Source organism: Rattus norvegicus, chromosome 8 (assembly GCF_021556685.1).
Source record: "Rattus norvegicus strain SHRSP/BbbUtx chromosome 8, alternate assembly SHRSP_T2T, whole genome shotgun sequence".
Classification (NCBI taxonomy): domain Eukaryota; kingdom Metazoa; phylum Chordata; class Mammalia; order Rodentia; family Muridae; genus Rattus; species Rattus norvegicus.
Genome location: NC_141541.1, coordinates 36,196,821 through 36,218,250, shown reverse-complemented (window position 1 = coordinate 36,218,250; position 21,430 = coordinate 36,196,821). Strand labels below are relative to the sequence as shown.

The window sequence follows — 21,430 nt, the reverse complement described above, 5'->3', positions numbered from 1 at the left end:
ATTATAAAAGTCTTGGAGAGATTAGGGGTACAGCCAGCCTATAGTCAACATCAAACTCAATGGAGAGGGTTAGGGTCTGTGAATCACTGAAGAATGACACCTCAGAATCAAGTAGTATGCAAAAGGAGAATGTTTATTCCTGCGTGCGGGGGCCCAATTCCATCGGAATGGAAGGACCCTGATTTAATTCTCAGACTCTGTTTTAAAGAGGAACCGAAGGGAGGGTAGGTGATCTATATCTTGATTGGTGGGTCCGATCTCTGGACGTCTGGGTGATGCTATCATTAAGACTAACTATTCTTGCTCCATGCCAAGGAATAGTAGTAACTCTTGACCTCTTGGCCATAAGCTTGTCTAACTGTCCTTTTACAAGCTCAGGAGGGGTCCCTTTTATGTAAACCTGCGGATGTTCCAGTAACTGACTTGTCCAGTTCTGAGAAGTAGAAACTCAAGCCTGGTCTCCTGAACTCCTAGTTTTTAGCCTTCCATGGAGTCAGCCTCTTTCAGGTCAGTTCACTCCTTTCATTCCTTCCCTAGAGTAAGGATGCATCTCAAATCCCTGAGATGTTTCTACAGGCTGATATTGTTGTCTGAGAATCATTAGTTGAACAGTGGAAATGTGTTCTTTAACAGACCTGACTAAAACCTTAACTCTATAGGGTCCACATGTCAGAACTAACTGTAATATGATGTGGGGACCAGTTATGGTCAAGACAAGGGTGGTGAACAAAGGAGACCAGTTAAAGAGGATGTGGAGTAGCCTGCCATTGTTGCTGAGGTGAGTGGTCTGGAACATTCTCCTTGTGGGGCTGCAGCTGCTGGGCCATTTCTTTCCTGGAAGTCTTAATGTGGGAGCTATGTATCCATGTCCAGATACTGTCCACCTTTGTAGCCCTTGGCGTGGTCAGGATCACAGTGTGAGGTCCCTTCCAGCAAAGCTCCAGAGTCTTGTGGTGATGTCACTTAACACTGACTTTGTCACTTGGCTCAAAGCAATGCGAGTTAGGGGAGGGAGCAGATTCATAAATCTGGCAAATGGTAGGCCAGAGTTGCTTCTGAGCCCTGTGGAGGGCTTCCAGAGATTCCAAAACTTTGTATTGAACATATTCAGCTAGAATATCAGATTGGAGATTAAGTAACATGGGAGGGGCCCCCCATATAGTATCTCAAAGTGGGTAAGATGCAAAGTATAGGGGTTATTCCTAGCCTTATATAAGGCATAGGTGGAGAAACCCCCAGTCACCACCAGTTTCAAGGGTTAATTTGGTCACAGCGTCTTTCGGGGTCCAATTCATCCTCTCTACCTGACCTGAACTTTGGGGTCTGTAGGCAAAATGGAATTTCCAATTAGTCCTCAAGGCCTGGACTAAAGATTAGATTACCTGAGAGATGAATGCTGGTCCACTGTCTGACCCAAGCAGGGTAGGTAGGCCATACCTTGGTATGACTTCTTTCAAACTCTTTGCCGCTACCTTGGTGATTTCCTTCTTTGTTGGGTAGGGCTTCTTCCCATCCTGAGAGAGTATCTATAAAGACTTACAGACATTTATACCCATATTTTCCTGGTTTTACCTCTGTGTAATCTATTTCCCAATTGGCTCCAAGCCACTGGCCTCTGATTCTAGTTCCTGGAGTTTCTTGCCTGGGGTTGAAAGGATTCACAGTCTGGCGTGGGGCAATTTGATATTGCCTGGTCAGTATCCTAACTCAAATATTTTGTGTTTTGCCCCTCTTAGCAATTCTTTTGGTTTTCAGCAGCCCAAATGTGAGGCTTGGTGGACTTGGTGGATTAGCTGTCTGGCAAATTCCTTGGTATGGTGGTGCGACCTGCCCTGTTACGCAACCATCCATCTTTTCTGTAGATTCCTTTGCATGGGGCCTGGTCCTTTTTGTCCGCTGCAGTGTAGTCAGTGACAGTTGAGGTTACAGGGAGTGGCAAGGCTACCAGGATGTGAGCAGTGGGAGTCACAGTGGCTTCCCTGGCAGCCTTATCAGCCATCCTGTTTTCCCTGGCTCTCTCTAATAGTCCCTTTTGACATTGAGGGGGAGCCAGAGTGCTTCCGGTAGAGCCAATATCTCTGCCTTATTTTTAATTGTTTTCTGCTCTGCAGTCAATAATCCCCTCTCTAGGAACATGGGAACATATGCCGTAGCAAAGGCGTGCCTGCTATCAGTGTAGGTGTTGACTTTGGCTCCTTCTGACAGCTTCAGAGCCTGGGTCAAGGCTATCAGCTTAGCTTTTTGGGCCAGTGTTCCTGGTGATAGAGCAGCTGCCCAAACAGTAGAGTCCGGTGCCAAGTCCAACACTGCTGCCCCTACATACCTGGTCCCATTCTGAATGAAACTGCTCCCGTCTGTGAGACACACACGTTCAACATCTGGCCAGGGTATGTCAGTGTACTCACCCGAGTCCTCATGCAGTGCCTCGTCGAGGATAGTGGGTGAGTTCTTGAATCCCTGAGGCAGGCGAGTCTAAGTCAGCCGTCTGTTAAAGCCCCTTTCCAAGTCTTGCCATTCAAGAGCAAACGAGGCTTGGCTTTTGGATGCCAGGGGCGGGCTGAGGAAGGCATTCTTCAGGCTGAACGCGGTGTTTGTAGTGTGCTCAGGAGGGAGGCTGCTCCATATAGTGAAAGGGTTTGGAACTGTGGGGTGAATATCCTCCACCCACTTGTTTACTTCCCTCAAGTCAAGCACAGGTCAGAAGTCACAACAATGAAGCTTCTTGATGGGAAAGAGGTGGATATTCCATGCTGATTGGTAAGGCCCCAGGGTCCTAACTTCCCAGAGCTAGTTCATGTGTGAGGCTATTGCCACGCAGGCCCCTCTTGGCGTTGGACATTGTCTGATGCAAACTGGGTTAACCCCAACCTTTAACTGAACTGTGATTGGGGTCCTGAGATGGACAGTCTAATTGGATTTCTCTCTATCCAAACTTCAGGGACCTCAAGCAGGAACGTCTGGAGCAACGGGTTTGTTGAGGGCACTGGCTGAGGGGAACAACTAGTATTTTTCTTCTAGGGCCAGGATTTAAAAATTAATAGAACCATTCTTATCCAGAACTTCTACTCCCTCTGGGCCAAAATGGATTTGGGATCCCACATTGGTAAGGAGATCTCTACCCAACAAGAAGGCATGGGTATCCTGGGATGACCACAAAAGAATGAGTTATTCCTCCCATTCCCAAGTCCTCCTTTCTTCAGGTCGTCCACGGATAGGACTTAGTGACCATTGCCCTTTGTACCCATGTTTTCGATCTGACAATGGCCCCAGTGATTGTTTTAAAATGGAATGTTGCGTAACAGTGTTCACCAGAAAATCAGTTGGTCTCCCCTCCACCTTCAGGATTACCCAGAGCTCATGAAGTAGGGGGTTGAGCCCCGTTGCCCTCAGTCACTGCCTTCTCTAAGTCCAGGACTTTGGGTTTTCTGTTTGCGCATTCATTTTTCCAATGGCCCGATTCTTTGCAGTAGGCACATTGGTATTTCTCCAGTGTCACTGGAGGCCGAGATTCCCCACCAGGTACCTGCTTACCTCTTCCTCTTTTCTGAACCATGTCCCTCAGCTCCCTGTTGTCCTTGCAGTCTCAGTTGGTGGCAGCTAGCATATTTTGGCCAATCCTGTTTTGTAGCTCCTCAGAGGTTTCTCTATTGCTATAGACTTTCTTTGCTAAAGCTGCCAGCTCTGTCACTTGCTTACCCTCAAACCCCTCCAAGCATTGGAGTTTTTCCCATATGTCAGGGGCTGCCTGGTTAACAAAAGCCATGCTCACAGCTGATTGATTTTCTCTAGCTTGGGTATAGGCTCTGTAGGCCTCCATGAGTCTTTCTAGAAACCGCTTAAGGCTCTCATCTTTTCCTTGGGTAACCTGGCTTACCTTGGATAAATTTGTAGACTGCCTGGAAGCCTATCGGAGGACCCCCCATTAGAATCTGGCAGTAGGCCAGGAATTTTCCCTTACCCCCATCAGTGTTGTAATCCCAGTCAGGTAGAATCAGGGGAAAGTCCCCATCAATATCAGTCTGAACCTGGGTGGAGGTCCCATTTTCCCCCGGAACCAACTTCCGGGTGACAACCACAATCCTCTCCTTGGTAGTAAAGAGGATTGGCAGCAGTTGCTGACAATCATCCCAGGTGTGCTAGTGAGTCAGCATGATTGAGTCTAGAATAGCTATAAGGGCTGATGATCTTTCTGAAAATGGGAGACTGGGGGAGGGGAGGTCATCTTTCAATTATACAGGTCATTACTGGCAAAAGGCAAATAAGTCATAAACTTTCTCCCCAGGGGATCTTGGAGTCCTGTGGTCATGAGGGATGGGGTAGTGGTCCAGTCAGCCTGAGGAGACGCTGCATTAGCTCTTTGGTCAGCTAAAGCCCTAGTATGGGACAGACTTCAGGCTGAGTCAGGAACTTCCTGTTCTTTTTCTTTTGACTTCCTGGGCGTCCTGGACAGAAGCTGCAATATAAGGAGGTGGGCAAAGATCCTCCTCCAGGTAAGGCTGACTGCTGGGGCCTGCCCTCCTCTAGGGGAAGGAGAGCAGGGGGTGGTGCAACTGTTAGCAAAACGGGTTCCATTCAAACAGGGGGTCTTTCCACTAAGTACATGTGGTGATATAAGTAAGGCACCTGGTCTTGGTGATCCAAGGCCTCATAGACCACAGTCTTTACCCAGTAAATGATGGGGGGATGGGAAGTCCCTTCCTGGGGTCACCCAACTTTATCAGTGGGTCATTCATTCCTGCAAAAGGTGCTGAATTTACTGGAATGGACAAGCAGCCCTGAATCCTCCGCCACCTGACCAGTCCCTAAAATGGCCCAGAGCCAAACCCAGAGGGGTGCTCTGTGTGTGTCCCATTTTAAAATGACAGAATGACAACAGTCACTAACAGAGCACACACAGACCAGCACAGGAGGATGTTCCCAGGAAAACAAAAGCAAAACAGGAACAGCCTTTCAGAGGGTCTCACCCAGAGACCTTTTGATGGTTCAGAAACCAGGTGAGAACTCTGGTTCTCCAGATTCCAGGTAAGAGTACTGGGGGTGAGGGTGTCTCCAAGTGGGATTTCATGTCCCCCTTATTCCCCAGCTGCTGGGTGGCAAAATACACATCTGCTTTGCTCCTCCAGGGTAGCAAAAGTCAGAAAACAAACACAGACACAGACCGAGTGTTCCCAAACTTACCAATTAGTAAGGGAGAGGCTCCCCAAAACACTCAGCTGTTTGAGTAGGGGCCTTCAGCAGTTTCCTGGCAAACCCACTAAATGTTAGGGTCCATGAATCACTAAAGAATGATACCCAACCCAGCACCTTCAGTGGACAGCAGGATTGGAAACTGGAAGCCTGGCATACATAGTAAGACTCAGCCAAATAGCAATGGCAAAACACTATACAAAATTCTTCAAAATTTTGAATGTCAAAGCTAATCACGTTTACCATTTTGTTACCTGTCCCCAAGCATTTGTGACGATATCAGATATTTTTCTTTATTGGACTAATACTGTGGTCTTAATTGAGATCCCTACTTTAAAATAAAACCTATATTTTAAAACCTAAAAAAAAAAAAAAAAAAGAATGATACCCAAGACTCAACGTATGCAAAAGCAAAGAGTGTTTATTCCTTTGTGCAGGGGCCCAATTCCATTGGAATGGAAGGCGCCTGAATGAATTCCCTGATTCAGTTTTAAAGCCAAAGAGAGGAACCATAGGGAGGGATAGGTAACCTATATCTTGATTGGTGGGTTTGGTCTCTGGGGGTCTGTGTGGTGCTATGATTCATACTAATTATTATTCTTTCATGCCAAGGAATGGTAACTCTTGAACTCTTGGCCACACGTTTGTCTAACTGTCCTTTTACAAGCAGGAGAGGGGTCCCTTTTACATAAGCCTGTGCTTGCTCCAGCAACTGACTTGCCCAGTTCTAGGAAGTAGAAACTCAGGCCTGGTCTCCTGAACTGCTAGTTTGCAGCTGTCATAGAGTCAGCCTCTCTTATATACAAATGATAAAGGGGCTGAGGGAGAAATTTTGGACACAGCATCCTTCATAATAGCTACAAATAATATAAAATGTCTTGGTGTAGCTCTAAGCAAACAAGTGAAAGACCTGTGTAACTAGAACTTCAAGTCTTTGAAGAAAGAAATTGGAGAAAATCTCAGAAGACAGAAAGATCTCCTATGCTCATGAATCAGCAGGATTGGGCTGGAGAGATGGCTCAGTGGTTAAGAGCACTGGCTGCTCTTCCAGAGATCCTGAGTTCAATTCCCAGCAACCACATGGTGGCTCACAACCATCTGTAATGAGATCTGATGCCCTCTTCTGGTGTGTCTGAAGACAGCGACAGTGTACTCATATAAATAAAAAAAATTAATAAAAAAAACTTAAAGAATGAATCAGCAGGATTAACAGTAAACATGGTCATCTTACCAAAAAAAATTCACAGATTCAAATCAATCCCCTTAAAATCCCAACACAATTCTTTACAGACCTTGGAAGAGCAATTCTCAACTTCAAGTGGAAAATCAAAAGACCAGGATGGTTAAAACCATCCTAAACAATAGGAGAACTTCCGAAGATACCACCATCCCTGACCTCCAGCTGTACTGTAGGGCAACAGTAATTTCAAAAAGCATGATATTGGCATAAAAACAGACAGATTTCAGGTCGACTGTACTGTACAAAGAAATAAAACCATCTTCAACCAGTGGTCTACCTGAATGTTGGCATGTAAACGATGCAAATAGATCCATATTTACCGCCCAGCACAAAGCCCGCAAGTCCCAGTAGCTCAAAGACCTCAACAGAAAACCAGGTACACTGAACCTGTAGGAGAGAAGGAGAGGAGTGTCCTGAAGTGAATTGGTACAGGAGACAACTTCCTGAACAGAACACCAACAGCTCAGGAACTAAGGCCAGCAATTAATAAATGGGATCTCACATGAAAAGCTTCTATAAAGCAAAGGACACTGACGAAAGGAAAAAATGGCAGCCTACAGAATGGGGAAAGATCTTCACCCATCCCATACCTGATAGAGGGCTAATTTCCAAAATATATAAAGAACTCAAGAAACTAGACATCAACAAACCCAACGATCCGATTTAAAAGTCGGGTTCCGGTCTAAGCAGAGAATGCTCAACAGAGGAGTCACCGTTGGCTGAGAAGCACTTAAAGAAATGTTTGACATTCTTAGCCATCAGGGAAATGCAAATGGAAATAACTCTGAGATTCTATCTTACATCTGTTAGGAGCACTAAGATCAATATCATAAGTAACAGCTCGTGCGGGTAAGAACGCGCAGCAAAGGGAACACTCCTCTATTGCCTGTGAGGGGGAAACTTGCACTGCTTCTTTGGAGACCATTATGGTGGGTTCTCAGAAAATTGGTAATCCATCTACCTCCAGACCCAGCTATGCCACACCCGGGCACATAGTCAAAGGACACTACACCATAAATGAGGACACTTGCTCAGCTGTGTTCAGAGTAGCTTTATTTATAATAACCAAAGACTGAAGACAACCTAGGTGTCCCTCAACTGAAGAAAGTGTAAAGAAAATACAGTACATTTGCAAATGGAGTATTACTCAGCTGTTAAAAATATTGACACCATAAAATTTGCAGGCAAATGGATGGGACTGGAAAAAAAAATCATCCTGAGTGAGGTAGACAAACATGGTATGTACTCACTTGTAAGTAGATATTAGCTATCAAGTAAGGGATAACTATGCTACAATCCACAGACTCAAAAAAGCTAAGAAGCAAGGAGGGAAGGGCGTGGAAAGCATGCATGAATCTCACTGAGAAGGGGAAATAGAATGGACACTGTGGGTGGACAGGGCTGGGAGTGTCTGAGAGGGTTGGGTATGGGAACAAGAAGGATGGGAGAATGGAGGGAGAGAGTACTGGGAGGGACCACTGGGAATTGGGAGGCATCTCTAGGACAAGCTTTGCAATGGAAACTCTCAGTAATGTGTACTTAGACTCCTAGCAATGTGGGACATGGAGCCTGAACTGGCCATCTCCTGAAACCAGGCAAGTCTTCCAGTAGAGGGTTGGGACACCAACCCAACCAGAAAACTGTTGACCGACAATTTGCCCTGCTCATAAGATGTGCTGGGGTTGGCTGAGTGGTAATGACACACACCTTTAATCTAAGCACTCAGGAGGCAGAGACAGATAAATCTCTGATTTCAAGGCCAGCCTGGTCTACAGAGCGAATTCCAGGATAGCCAGGGCTACACAGAGAAGCCATGTCTCAGAGATAGATAGATAGATAGATAGATAGATAGATAGATAGATAGATAGATAGATAGAAGTATAAAGGAAGTGTAGAGATTGTGGGAGTGACCAACCAATAACTGGCCCAGTTTAAGAACCATGCCATGTGGGGCTGGGGATTTAGCTCAGTGGTAGAGCGCTTACCTAGGAAGCGCAAGGCCCTGGGTTCGGTCCCCAGCTCCGAAAAAAAGAAACAAACAAACAAAAAAAAAAAAAAGAACCATGCCATGAGAGAAGACCACCCCTGAAAGGATCAGGACCCAGAAGTTGGACAATCCGGAGACCTAGGATAGAAAATGATTCCTAATAAGTCTGCTATAATCATAGATTTGTGCCTAGCCCACGTGTCATCAAAGAGGCTTCAACCAGCAACTGATGGGAACAGATGCAGACACCCACAGTCTGGGTGGGGTTCTGAGAACCTTTTGAAGAGGGGACGAGAATTATAGGAGCCAGAAGGGTCAAGAACACCACAAGAAAACCCACAGAATCAACCAACCTGGGCTCGTAGGGACTCACAGAGACTGAACCAGGAGCCTGCATGGGACTGACCTACCCTCTGCATATGCAATACAGCTGTGAAGCTTGGTGTTCTTGTGGGACTCCTAACCGTGTTAGCAGGGGCTGTCTCTGACTCTTGTCTGCTCTTGGAACCCTTTCCTCTTATGGGATTGCCTAGTCTAGACTCAATAAGAGGAGAGGTGCCTAGTCTTACTGCAACTTGGTATGTCATGGTTGGTTGACTTCCAGGTCTGCCCTTATCTGAAAGGAATCAGAGGAGAAATAAGGCCATTCTCATTCAAACTAGCACAGATAAGGTCTGGAGAGAATTTATGGCCCATTAAATTAGGAGAAGGAAGGCAAAAACAGTGTAGGAAGGAATCTGGTGTTAGGCTTTTGAAAGAGACTTAAAGAACTGGAGGGTGGCCAATGAGGAAATCCATAGATCAAACTGATAAAACAGGGTTTGATTTTTTTTAGGATTTAGAGGCAGCCAGCAGAGAGTGAAGATCAAAGCTTAAGCCTAGAAGGACAGACTGCAAATAAGTGCTGGAGTTTGTAGGGCTGAAGCTTAAGGGTTCTGTCTACAGGGGAAGTACCCTGCAGGGGAAGAATTATGGAGTCAGTCTACGGCCTTACCTGGGGACTGGAACCTCTTTAGTTCTTCAATATGGCTGTGTTTATTTCTTCATGGTCTCCACTTTTCAATGATGTAAGAATTATTTGCCAATCCGGAAACCGTCTTTGAGTCAATTACTTTTACAAGCTTTATGGTTATGCTAGTGAATCATCTCCACGTAGGACAAGATGAACTGGTTTTAGTATTTTAAGATTGCACTCTCCTCCGGGAACTTGGGAATTCTATAAGCTGGGAATTCTAAACAATTCTTTTTTTTTTTCTGAAGGAAACAAGAACAGTAAAACAAAAAACATGATTCTGTGATAAGAAGTTTCAACAAATTGGAACCAGGAGAGAAATACTTAGACATAAGAAAATCTGTATTTGAATAGTTCACAACTATCCTCAAACTCCGTGGTTTCTGAAAGAATGGAAGCTTTTGCTCTGCGATGAGGCATAGACAGAAATAGAATTACTCTACCTCAATTGGGTAAATGAAGGTGAAGGGGTGTGTCCACATTTGGAAGGGAGAAATTAAATTATCTTTGATCACAGATGGCATGCTTTTTTAAAAAGATTTATTTATTTATGTATATGACTACACTGTAGCTGTCTTCAGACACACCAGAAGAGGGCATCAGATCCCATTACAGATGGTTGTGAGTCACCTTGTGGTGGCTGGGAATTGAACTCAGGACCTCTGGAAGAGCAGTCAGTGCTCCTAATCACTGAGCCATCTCTCCAGCCCAACATCTTTTTTTTTTTTTTTTTTTTTTTTTAGAGTTAGAAAACACTAAACTATTCTACAGGGGCCAGGGAAAGAAAACTATTAAAAGTAATATGTGTATTCTGCTAAGTGTCAGGATACAAAAATTAGCACTCAAATATCACTTGAGTTTCTGTTCATTAGCAATTATCAATCTGAAAGGAATCCTTTCACCTTTTTGTATGCATGCGTGTGGATGTGTGTGTCAAAGGGAGGGGTGTGCACCAGCACATGAAAACTGGAGGACAATCTGGAGTGTCACCTTCAGAAACACCGTCCTTATCTTATTGCCCTGGCCCTCAGCAGTTAAATTAGATCAGTTGGCCATTGAGACTTGGGGATCCTCCCTCTCTCTGCCTCTGCAGTGCTGTGATAACAGGCGCGTGCTACCACACTGAACATCTTTGGTTTTGGAAACAGGGTCTCACTGTATTGCCTTGATTAAGCCTGAAACTCACTAAGTAGACCAAGCCTCAAACTGATAGAAATCTACCTAACTCTGCCTCCTGAGTGCTGGGATTAAAGGTGTGTGCCACCATGCCCTGATCACACTCAGCCTTGTACATTGTCAGATCCTTGAGTTTCAAGGTGTGACGGTTTGTATATGCTTGGCCCAGGGAGTGGCACTATTAGGAGGTGTGGCCTTGTTGGAGTAGATGTATCACTGTGGGTGTGGGCGTGGGCTTAAGACCCTCACACTAGCTGCCTAGAAGGCAGTCTTCCACTAGCAGCCTTCAGATGAAGGTGTAGAAAACTCTCAGCTCCTCCTGCACCAGGCCTGCCTGGATGCTGCCATGCTCCTGCCTTGATGATAATGGACTGAACCTCGGAACCTGTAAGCCAGCCCCAATTAAATGTTGTCATCTATAAGACTTGTCTTGGTCATAGTGCCTGATCATAGCAGGAAAACCCTAACTGAGACACAAGATAAGCCCCTCACCAACTGAGCTCTCTCCCCAGCCTCCTCAAAAAAAAAAAAAAAAATAGCATCCTGAGGAATGCTATTCCTCAAATATCTAGAAATATATTTGTGACTAGGAGAGGAAGTCAGTGAGAGAAGGGGGAGGGGCAGGGGTGGGGAGCAGGGGTAAGAGGAGAGGAGAACAGCTGTGCTAAGGGTGTAGCTCAGTAGGTAGAGCCCTTACCTACCGAGAAGCCCTAGGTACAATCCTCAGAAGTGTGTGAAATAGACATGGTAGGAAACACCTGTAAATCGAGCACTCATGCTGTAGAGGTGGGAGGCTCTTCAGCTAGGGATTTGAAGGCCCAGCCTTGGAGCCTTGGGTGTTGGGAAAATGGGAGAGAGAAGACAGAGAGAAATATTTGTGGTATATTAACAGAAACTGAAAGCAGAGACTTGGATATTTGTACACAAATGATCATAGTCAAGATGTACCAACAATCCAAAATTTCACCATGAAATGAATAATTAAATTAAATGTTTTATAAAGACACAATAAAATAATGCCAAGCAAGAGAAATGAAAATCTGATACATGATAAGAGTACGGATGAAATCTGAAGACGTTATGCTAGGTGAAACAAGCCAGACACACAAAGACAAGTAATACAGAACTCCAGTTACATGGTTACCTCCAGCCATCAAATTCACAGACACCGGAAGTAGGGCAGAAAGGTTCCTGTTCGATAGGTGAACCTGGCCATGAAACTGTGAAGATTGCTAGTGAGTGCTAGTGAGTGAGTACAGCATAGTGAAAATACATAACACCACTGAACTCTGAGATCAAGCAGTGGCTGAAATAGTCTATGCTACAACATATATGTTCTATTACAATTTAAAACAGGAAAACAAAATGCCTTGCCAGACTGCAGACTTCCTAATTTAACAATACACCACTGCCATTTTCCTTTCCTATAGGTATCAATTCTTTTTTATTTTTTGCAGTACCGTACATTACAGAAAAAAAAAATTATGTGTAACCATTGCCCGGCACTGGCAACTATTAATGATACTCTGCTATACCTGCAGACAGGAGCCTAGCATAGCCGCCATCAGAGAGACTTCACCTAGCACCTGATGGAAACAGATGCAGAGACTCACAGCCAAGCATCAGGACGAGCTTGGGGAGTCCTGTGGAAGAGGGAGAAGAATTGTAGAAGCCAGAGAGGTCAAGGACACCACAAAACAAACAAACAAACAAACAAAAAAACAAACAAAAAAACCCTACAGTTATCAACTAACCTGTGTCCATAGAAGTTCACAACCAGAGAGCCTGTGTAGGACTGACTTGGGCCCTCTGCACATGTGTAACAATGGTGTAGCTTGGTCTTCATGTGGGATTCCTAACATTAGGCTGCCACTGCCTCTGTTCCCTGCATTTGGGACACTTTTCTGCTGCTGGGCTGCCCAGTCTAGTAGATGTCCCTAATCGTACAGGAGGCCTCCCCTTTTCTGAAGAGAAAGGGAGGAGGAGCAGGTAGGGGGAGTGGTGTCAAAGGAAAGCCCTGGGAGGAGAGGTGGGGGGGAGAAATGGAGATTGGAATGTAAAGCAAATTACTTAACTAATTTTAAAGAGAAATAAACGAGCCCTGGGATGAACATACTGTAATGTGTTTTTACTCCCACACTGACCATTTGCTGTTATAAACAGTGCTACCATACTGTTTAAGGTTCTTGGGGCTGTGAGGATGGCTCGGCAGTTAAGAAAACAAGCCCTGCTCTTGGAGAACCAACGAGTATGGTTCCCAGCCCTCCCACCTCCACCCCCCACCCGTGTTAAGATGGCTTCCAACAAGCTGTAACTCCAGCTTCAGGGGATTTGACGCCCACTTCCGGCCTCTGAGAGCAATACATAGCACCACACACGCACGCACACACACACACACACACACACACACACACACACAGACAATTAAAAATAAAAACAGACCTTAAAAAAGATTAAGTTTATTCTTTTTAAGCCAGATTAGTCATGACCACCATGACTGAGAGCTTTAAGATCATAACAAATTCAAGGCTAGCTCAACCCTGTTTCAAAAAGCAATTATTATCCATTGGTTCCTTACAGTTGGAAACCCCAAAGCTGTGGTTACCAGGCAAAGTGAGTATTATGAATTTTTTTTCTCCCGCCCATCTTCATGTTTGGTTTGTTGATATTATAAACCAAGAGGAAAGTTGTTTTGTGCTCACCGAGGTTTAGATACACGAAAACCTCAACTAGCCAGGACTTACACAGAACATTTTCTTTTTCACAGAACGGTCTGGAGATGGTCACTGAGAGACTCACACAGGCCAGTCCATGAATTCACCCGAAGATTCCTCCTTACACTGCTATACTCTAGTCTATCGATGGCTCCTGGTCCAAGGTTGGCCCACTCATCCCTTTCCTTTTAGGACATTTTCCACATGTTCCCTGTCATCCCTCTCTTCAGTGACCCGAGCTTCGTTATCTAACTCCTCCTTGGGAAAAATGGGTGGGTGGCCATGTGCCCAGCTGGTAGCATGCTGACCCCGGGGAGAGTGGATAGCAATTTACCTGTGTTTAAAAGATTGTTACTGTGTGCGAGTGTGCGCGTGTGCGTGTGTGTGTGTGTGTGTGTGTGTGTGTGTGTCTGCGTGTGTGTGCCCATGCATGCATGCATGCAAATGCTTATGTGTTTGCCATATATGTGCATTCGCCTACAGAGGCTAGAAAATGGCTTTGACTCACTGGAGCTGTGGTTACAGGCAGTTATGAGCTGTGCCATTGGATGCTGGGAACCAAGCTTCTAGAAAAGCAGCAAGCTCTCTTGACTGCCCACCCACTTCTCCAGTCCCAATGTTAAGAGCTTTTAAAAGGACTAAGACAGTTGTACTAGTAACATCTACAAAAATCACCCATTTCCCATGACGTGCTTCTATTTCGTTTTTAGTTAGAACATAAATAGGTTTCCTCTGACAGCTTCATACCTAGGTAGCACTGTAACTTGCCCATGTTTGCTTGGTCTGCTCCCTCCCCCTCCCACAGCTCTCCCATGTAATCCCGCCTGAAAGCAAGCAATTACTTTGCCTTCCTTCTCACTATTATCTTCTCACATTTCCCCTTTCCCCCTCCTTTAGATCTCCTCCCATCTTCCACATAGTCTCCCTTCACTTTTTTTTTTTTGCTTATTTATGTAAATTCTACATCTGAGGAAACACGCACATCATTTGTCCTTCTGAGACTTGAAAAGACCATCCTTCCTCTGCTGAAGTCCACATAGGGACATACCAGATGCTAATCTGTTATATTTGTGTTATTTGGGGTTTTTTTTTAATTATTACTTATTTTTATTCTACATGTATGGGTATTTTGCCTGCGTGTACGTCCATGCAGCACATATGTGCAGTGCCCTGAAGAGGAAATTAGATCCTATGGGACTGGAGTTATAAACAGTTGTGAGCTGCCAGGTGGGTGCTGGGAATTGAACCCAGGTCTCCTGGAAGAGTCGCCAGTGCTCTTAACCGCTGCGCCACTCCTTCATCCCTACTTTTGTCTTTTGAGAGTTCATGAAGCCCGTATTGTCCTTGAACTTGTACTTCCTTTGCCTCTAGCTCCTGAATGGTGAGATTACACAAATATGTGTCACCACTTCAGAGTTCCCTGTTTATCAGAAAACGATTACATAATAATTCATTGTTATAATTTATAATTATACAATTATTAGACTATATATATACACAATGTATATAATAATACAATTGTTGTTATTGTAAAATTTCAAAGTTGATTTCCTGATCCTTGTGACCTACTTCATTGAAACTGATTTTTATTAAAACTGTTGATCAATGAAGTTAACGACAGTCAAAGGTATACCTTAAAAACTGGCGTGTCTTATTATCTGGATGCTAAGTTCTAGGCAGAGATCCCTTTCTAAGTTCTGATTTTTCAATGTTAAGAAGTATCTCAGGGCGGGGAAGGAGGCTCCATTGGTAAAGTGCTTATGGGGCAAGAATGAGGGCCTGAGTTCAGATCCCAGAATTCACGCAAAATGCTGGGCGTGAAGGGGGCACATCCCCATAATCTCACTGCAGACAAGGGAGGCTCCCTGGGATTGGCTTGGCCCATAATCTAACTGAATAGGTGAACAGACTGCAGGGTCAATGAGTAATTTCATCTAAAAACTTAGCTGGAGGGAGAGAGAAGATACCCAACATGGACCTCTGCCTCCACATGTACATACCCACGTGAACATGCACACATCATACACACACACACACACACACACACACACACACACACACACACACACATCTCTGGGCTGAGGATACAGTTCAATTGGTATTTTCCAAGCTTGTATTTTTGGCTACATGGCAAGGTAGAGGCCTGCCTGAGCTCCACAAGACCCTGCCTCAAAAAACATAAGTGGAACTTTCAAAGTGTCTTTGCTAACCAGTAGCTATATCAATAAAACTGTACACACTTGTCTCGGGATCTTAGCCCATGAGGAAAATGAAACATTACTGAGCAGACAGCTGTCAGACGGACAGATCTGATGACCAAGAGCAGCCTCTCCCAGGCTCATGACTGTGTAGGGTTAGTCCATTTCCTCTATTTCAAAATCTGCAGGTGTGGGCACACACCGGGATGGGACCTGATACTTTTCCTCCAAGTACTAGTCCCCAAGCTGAGAATATAGATTCTCATAATGCCTTTTTTGAAAACAGAGCAGCTTTTCATAGTCTCCTCTGCTAGTACCCCTCCCTGGTTCTTACCTGAGTATGAAGAGAGCTTTAGTGCTGGCTTTCTCTTCTTCATATCTTTAGGGTGTAAAGGGGGCAGGAACGGTGCAAAATAAGTTCAGTCTCTTAGCTACAAATGCTATAGAAAGCAGTAAAGGCTGTAGCATCTTAAATACCACGATGAAAACCTGGTCCAAGGTAGGAAGGAAACTCTCCTCACGCCAATCCAGAACTGTGCCCACCCGACAGATTTTTGTCAAATGTGAACAAAGCAAACTGATTGGATGGATGGATGGATGGATGGATGGATGGATGGATGGATGGATGGATGGATGGAGAAAAGGGAATAGAAAAAGAAAGGAAAGGAAAGGAAAGGAAAGGAAAGGAAAAGAAAAGAAAAGAAAAGAAAAGAAAAGAAAAGAAAAGAAAAGAAAAGAAAAGAAAAGAAAAGAAAAGAAGCAAAGCCCATGTATCACCCACTGGAGCCTTCCTTGGCAGGTGAGTGGTCAGTGGCTCCCTTGTCCCGTGTTTTGGCTGTGGTCCTCTGGCTGGAAAAATTCAGAGATAATCCCTCTCAGAGGTTCCCTTTCTTCCCAAGCCAGAAATCACTTAGCATAACAGGAAGTCTCCATTAGTAGTATACCTGGATGATCCAGGAACCCGGGCTTCAGGATCACACTTTTTAGGGAGTGCCTGCTCCCACACATACACATACACACCCCAAAAGCCTCTCTGAAGCTTGGGACTCTGAAGCAGGGAAAAGGTGCTTAGAAGAAACGTGCAGTGTTGAGCCACCTGATGTCGTGCTAGCGACCGGGTTAGGGCCATCTGGGGGTTGCCAGCTCCTGCAGCGGGCGGGGCCGGGCGGAACGGGGTGCGGACGCTTGCACCTCCTGGGCACCCGCGGTCACACGTGTGACCGAAGCTGGCAAGTGGACACCTCTGAGGCTCGGAAAAGGTAGGATGCCCCGCTGGGTCAAGAGGAGAAAGGGAGGGACCACCTGGGAGGGGAGGCGCGGATCGCGAGTGGGCTCATTAGGAAGGAGATGGAGCTGAAGAAGGGCGCACTCAGATTGAGGGAGGGTGCTGGGATGCAGAGGGGACCTAGTGCCTAGGAAGCTGTTGGTTAGCCCTTTCGGGGCTAGGAATAGTTCTCCTCACCAGCCCCAGCGGGAGTTGCTCCTCTGCACTGCCCCCGGGGTCCTGGAATGATTCGGGTCCTCAGCGTTACCGCGACTAGGTGCGAAGCCCTGCATTCATTCCGTCTTTTTGGAGCAGGGGATCCCCCTTAGGTGGCGTGCTTTTTAAGGAGACTTCAAGTTGTTTTCAGGCTGCCCGGACTGGCTCCCTTGCACCCCAAGCACCCTTGTCGCTGCTTGTTAGCTAAGGATCCACAAATACGGGAACCAGATACATTCCTTAGGCCAGGAAGTCTGATAATGAGAGACGATTGATGCAGCTCTTCCAGCCATCATTTCGTCTCAGCTTCTAAAAGCAAAGAGTAACGCCGCCGCCTTGGCCTTCGTAAGGAGCGCCTGAAAGTAGGGGAACCGGTCTGAATCCGGAGGGACTGACCCTGGAGACAAGGCGCACGCTAATGGAAAAGAGATCTGTACTTCAGCGGGGAAAGGTGGGGCTTCCTGAAACGGAATTTTAAAAGCTTAAGAGCAGTTACCTCGCCTAAGGTCTCAGCAACGGCTGCTTCGTTCCATTCGGTTCTCTTTGGAGCCTCTTTTCCCATCTCCCCACACAGCTTCCTCTGTCGCCCTACCCTGGGTTCTATTTGACTTTAGGCTTAGCGTAGTCATCAAAGCTGACAAGGCAGACGCAGTCTCTCTAAATACACACCAATCTAAATAGTTTTATTCACAAGCAACCTGCGCTTTTTTTTTTTCAATACGCGCTTTCTACTCGGTAGAAACTGGATTTTTGAAGCCCCCCAAAAAGCAGCTCTTGATGACAGTTTATTGTCTTAATAATAATGTGGTTACCTGCTGTTTTATAGTCTCAGGGAACGACATAAGAACTTGATCGTAAGGATCTACTAAATAGGAATCGTTGTTTTTACAGAGGATGAGCCGTGAGCAAGGTATTATCTTAATTTTTCTCCTTCCTTCCTACGGAAGAACTTCGGTTTGCTCTGGTTTAGGAAGGTGTTCTGTGGTCCTTTCCCCCTGCCTTTCTGGTGGATGCTGCCTCTGATGGCCAAGGTGAAGCTGTCGAATCTTACAGGATGTGTCAGTTACTTTGTCTGGGGTCTTCCCTGAAGTGCTCTTGGCTATAGCTATGACTTAATCTTGGCAAATGTCACTTCGAGGTGAGCACTGGAAAGGAGAGAGATCGAGGGGACTTCTGACACTTCTCGTTACTTCCAGATGGTTATCAACTGCATGGTCATGGGTACAAAGTGCAGACACCATATGCACTATGAGTTAAGCATGATCAAAGGACAATCAAAGGTTATCATTCTTTTGCTTGTTGAACCAAGTAGGTAAGGGCAGCGTTACCACTCCGAAAGCTACCTTCCTAGCTGAAGTACCTAAGGTTGCAAAACTTTTTAATTATAGGGAATTTAAAGTCACTGGTATGTTAACAAAAACCAGGTAGCTCTGTAAAAAACATTTTATTTCCATATGTTTTTACAGATGGTCATAAGGCAAAAATAGATAATTTACTTTACATTGCACCATACTTCACACACACACACACACACACACACACACACACACACACACACACACACACGTACTGAACTCTGAACTTTTCCACCCTCTTAACCGCCCAGCTCTCTCTCCCTAGCCTTCTCTAAAACTGGAAATAAAACCATATTAAAGTTTAACTCTTTGGGGTTTTTTTACTGACACCCTTTAAAAGTAGATGTGCACAAGGCTTATATTCTGAGGCCGGAAGAAAATTGGAAAGGTCTATCAGCCAGGTACCTGTACGTGGTGCAGAGTTATTCTGACACTGTCACGGCAAGCCACAATGTTCTGCTGCCAGGAGTTGGATTTCATGAGGCATCATCAGTATCTTGCATAGACCACAGAGTGATTAATGCACTGGGAGATAAAAGTAGGGTCCCTCCTCCATATGCAAAGAAACAGAAATCAAGCCATTTTGTACCTGGACAGCGCTGTCCAGTTATGAAATGGTAGAGCCGGGGCTCCAATCAGAATGTTTTTCCAGAGGGCTGGAGAGATGGCTCAATCGTTAAGAGCACTGACTGCTCTTACAGAGGTCCTGAGTTCAAATCCCAGCAACCACATGGTGGCTCACAACCATCTGTAATGGGATCTGATGCCCTCTTCTGGTGTGTCTGAAGACAGCTACAGTGTATTAAAAGTATAATAAATAAATAAATAAATAAATAAATAAAATGTTTTCCAGAATACCACAGTTCATACTAGGTAATTTTGTATTATTATTTTATAAGTTTTATGACAGATTATAATTTGTTTCTCCTAAACATTCATATTTATTTTTATATATATTGTTTATTCTTTGAGAATCTCACAAATATATACTATGTATTTTGGTCATATCCATCCCACAGTTTCCTCCCTCCAACTCATCCTGCACTACAACACACACACACACACACACACACACACACACACACACACACACATATTTTCCCTCCCAATCTCATCTCTTATCTCCTTTAAAAAGAAAAAACGCTAAATCAAATCGGTATTCCGACCACACCCATGACTGCGGAGCCGTCCCCTGGAGTATATGAGCAATCTACCATGAGCCACAGCCCTGAAGGAAAGAAATGACTGTCCCTCCCCAAGAGTAACCCAGGAGCCTTCGAATGCCAAGAGCTCCTCAGCCAAGGATGGTATCTCACGTGTCCCTCTGCTGTCCATTCTGGAATGCTGATTGTCTTGATCTCGTGCAGGTCTTCAAGTCTCACACAGATAACCAACCAGTTGCTGTGAATTCATGAGTAGCAGCCATTAAAGAAAGAAAAAAAAAAATCAGTTCTCAGAGCTCTCCCTAACCTTGGGCTCTTACAAACTTTCTGCCATTTCTTCTACAATGTCCCCAGTACCCTGGGCAGGGAGAGAGGAGGTTACACAGACACACATTTAATGCCGAGCACCTCATGGTCGTTTATTCTTTTTTTTTTTTTAAAGATTTATTCATTTATTATATATAAGTACACTGTAGCTGTCTTCAGACACACCAGAAGAGGGCATCGGATCTCTTTACAGATGGTTGTGAGCCACCATGTGGTTGCTGGAATTTGAACTCAGGACCTCTGGAAGAGCAGTCAGTGCTCTTAACTGCTGAGCCATCTCTCCAGCCCCATGGTCGTTTATTCTTTGTATCTTAACCAATCGTGTGTCTCTTCACTAGTCACAGATCACTGAAGTAGCTTCTCAGATGAGGGCTGAGAGCTGCATTAACTTATGGGTATGAATAAAGGTATTTGGAAGGCAATTAATTTTATATTCGGCATATTAATAGCAGTAGGCTCTCCCTTGGGCTTAGGTTCCTGACCAGGGCTACGATGCCAAGCATGCGCTCCCCCTGTGGAGTGGGCCGTACATCTGATAAAAAGCAGCAAGTCACCTCTCTAGCACTCATGCCACTATGGCAACACCGGTAATATCCCCAGGTCAATCATTACTGTTGCTCTTAAGAGTTCACAGCTGAACAAAACTGTCGAGGACTTCTCTCCCCTAGTAGAATGCATAGAGCTTTCCAGCACTGTGGAAGCTAGCCAGCAAGGAGAAAACATCCAGGCCAGTACTGACTTGAATATCCTATGACCAAGCGCATGATGTCTGCAGCAATAGGGTCTCTCCATCACATTCTAATGGATAATCAAAAGCAGTGGCATAGCTTGTATTGTTTTAGGGACTATTTTCCTGCCTAACAGCACAAAGGGTATCCCATATTGGGCACTGGGGCTTTTGTTTAATAACATTGTTTCTAGAAGGAGTGTTATCCCACCATCTAGGGTGCTTTTTTTTTTGTATTTAGTACTGGATTTATTTATATAGTTGGCTACTGATCTTGCTACATCACAGAAAATGATACATTTATTATAAAAAAAAGATACATTTTTTTGAAGTCCAGGTTCTTTATTTCCTTTGTATACATTAGGCCATGAGTCCGTATGGACTGGGCTCCAGCAGCTCAGGCTCCTTTCCATTAGTCCTCACAAAGTGGGCTTCTCTGGGTGGCGCAGGCTGGCGTTTCAGCTGAACCCAGGTGCCCTTCTCTTTGGCTTCCTTTTTCTTCTGATCGTTCTCCTTCACCCGCTTCAGGAAGCCGTCTCTGCTCTTTGAGTGCTTGATGTGCTCAATCCACACACTGATCCTCTTGGCCAGAATCTTGCCTTTAACTTGTTTGTTTACAATGATGCCCACGGCATGCTGGGTGACATTGTAGACTTTTCCAGTTTTGCCATGGTAACACTCATGGGGCATCCCTTTTTGAACAGTGCCCATTCCCTTGATGTCTACAATATCACCCTTCTTGTAGATTCGCATGTATGTGGCCAAAGGAACGACTCCATGTTTCCTAAAAGGTCTCGAGAACATATACCAAGTACCTCTCCTCTTTCCTTTAGTGTTCGTCATTTTGGCAAGTTACTGGAAGAT

At 45.0% G+C, this 21,430-nt stretch overlaps 1 protein-coding gene, 1 long non-coding RNA gene and 1 pseudogene across 10 annotated transcripts in view; 1 reads left to right on the top strand and 2 right to left on the bottom strand.

The window, feature by feature from the left end:
* The window catches only part of LOC148004010 (uncharacterized), a 41,327-nt gene extending 22,291 nt beyond the window's left edge, over positions 1 to 19,036 (bottom strand). For 2 of the 9 annotated variants that reach the window (XR_015627115.1, XR_015627109.1), the window contains exons 1-3: positions 17,491 to 17,596; positions 9,409 to 9,668; positions 6,705 to 6,814 (exon numbers count right to left, since the gene is read on the bottom strand). This is a non-coding gene — a long non-coding RNA (uncharacterized LOC148004010). Of the gene's footprint in view, positions 1 to 5,584; positions 6,815 to 9,408; positions 9,669 to 15,848; positions 16,354 to 16,458; positions 16,565 to 17,490; positions 17,597 to 18,754 lie in introns of those variants that run through there. The other 7 variants (XR_015627113.1, XR_015627111.1, XR_015627110.1 and 4 more) reach the window with 7 other exon arrangements.
* The window catches only part of Tmem45b (transmembrane protein 45b), a 45,345-nt gene continuing 40,475 nt past the window's right edge, over positions 16,561 to 21,430 (top strand). Inside the window, 1 exon segment of the mRNA NM_001033067.2 lies at positions 16,561 to 16,773. The gene's annotated coding sequence lies outside the window, so the exon portion shown is untranslated.
* LOC134480154 (large ribosomal subunit protein eL21-like) lies at positions 20,927 to 21,409 on the bottom strand (annotated as a pseudogene).